This window comes from Ranitomeya imitator, chromosome 1 (genome assembly GCF_032444005.1).
Source record: "Ranitomeya imitator isolate aRanImi1 chromosome 1, aRanImi1.pri, whole genome shotgun sequence".
Lineage (NCBI taxonomy): Eukaryota > Metazoa > Chordata > Amphibia > Anura > Dendrobatidae > Ranitomeya > Ranitomeya imitator.
Window position 1 is genome coordinate 543,313,849 of NC_091282.1, and position 2,174 is coordinate 543,316,022.

Here is a 2,174-nt window from a genome sequence, read left to right on the forward strand (position 1 = left end):
GGAGGACCGAGAATGAAAGGGTGAATCAAACACCCGAAAACTCGGCCCATATGACCCAAAACCAGTCTGCCAAATTCAGGTGACAGAGTCCCTTTAAAAAAAAAATTCAAATATGTTGCCATGAAATAACCTTACCAGCAATATCAGTCGTTGATCATTAATCAACATCCTTTCAAATGATGCCATCTTGTCTTTGGCCCAACAAACGAGATATTTTTCTTAACAAATAAGCGTCATTACTCAATTGTAAGAAAACCCCAACTAATGTTGGTTAAGGAATTACCATTTTGGTTAAGGAATTACGTATTATAAGACGTAAAACAAATTTATTTGAGAAAAATATTTAAAACATTTTTTTTTTAGAAAATGGTGGCGCTTCAAAAAATACATTGTGAAGCGGGGGCCCAGGGTCACTGCTGGAGGAGGCAGGAGGGTGGGATGAGGGGGTGTCTGATGTGCAGTGCGCTGCTGCCGGTGTTTGGTGCTGATGTGACTGCCGCTGCTGCCTGTGATGTCCAATGCTGATATATCTTCTACTGAGATCTTGCTAACAAGATCTCCATCCGCGCATGTGCCGCCCCACGACAAACATTTTACGGAGTCCAAAACACAGGAGGAATAACCAGAAATGCAAGTGGCTTTTTATTTTCAAGAAATGTAGCCAGAGTACCCCAGCAGCAGCAACCCCAGCCAGCAGCAGAAGACAACACGGACAGCTGAAGTGCCAGCAGCAGAGGCGGCGCGCAAACACTACTCCCACCGTGCATCAACGGTAAGGTATATACGCATTATAAGACACACAACCATTTTACCACAATTTTTCAAAATAACAAGTGTGTATTATAATGCGTAAAATACAGTATCTATGTTGGCCTATTCATTTAACCCCTTTACCTTTAGGGTGGTTTGCACGTCAATGACCAGGCCAATTTTTACAATTCTGACCACTGTCCCGTTATGAGGTTATAACTCTGGAACGCTTCAACGAATCCCAATGATTCTGACATTGTTTTCTCGTGACATATTGTACTTCATGATAGTGGTAAAATTTCTTTGATATTAACTGCGTTTATTTGTGAAACAAATGGAAATTTGGTGGAAATTTTTCAATTTTTCAATTTTCCAACTTTGAATTTTTATGCAATTAAATCACAGAGATATGTCACAAAATACTTAAGTAACATTTCCCACATGTCTACTTTACATCAGCACAATTTTGGAACACAAAATTTTTGTTAGGGAGTTACAAGGGTTAAAAGTTGACCAGCAATTTCTCATTTTTACAACACCATTTTTTTTAGGGACCACATCTCATTTGAAGTCATTTTGAGGGGTCTATATCAGGGGTCCCCAAGTCCAGTCCTCAAGGCCCACCAACATGTCATGTTTTCAGGATTTCCTTAGGCCGCCGTCACACATGCGAGTTTTACGGACGTAAGAGCGCAGAATCTACGTCCGTAAAACTCGCAAAAAATACGGCACAATTATTCTCTATGCCCCTGCTCCTATTTGCCGTATTTTACTGATCAGTATTATACGGCTTTCTACGGCCGTACAAAATCGCAGCATGCTGCGTTTGTCACCGTACTGCGCAAGAAATACGCCAATGAAAGTCTATGGAAGCGTGAAAAATACGGATTACACACGGACAAGCAGTGTGACTTGCGAGAAATACGCAGCGCTGTTAGAGAGAAAAGCCGGTAATTCAGTGCGGTGTACAGTAAAATCACACTGACAGCTTCCAGTCCAATAGATATAATAAATGTGTACACATAGAATAGGTATATATATATATATATGTCAGTGAGACACATATATGTATATATATTAATATTTATTCCAGCGCTATACAGCTTGAAAGCCGGTAATTCAATTACCGGCTTTTTCTTTCTCCTTCATAAAACCCGACATGATTTGAGACATGGTTTACATACAGTAAACCATGTCTTCTCTCCATTTTTTTTGCAGATTCCACACTACTAATGTCAGTAGTGTGTATCTGCAAAATTTGGCCGTTCTAGCTCTTAAAATAAAGGGTTAACTGGCGGAAAAAATTGGCGTGGGCTCCCGCGCAATTTTCTCCGCCAGAGTAGTAAAGCCAGTGACTGAGGGCAGATATTAATAGCCTGGAGAGGGTCCACGGTTATTGGCCCCCCCCTGGCTAAAAATATCTG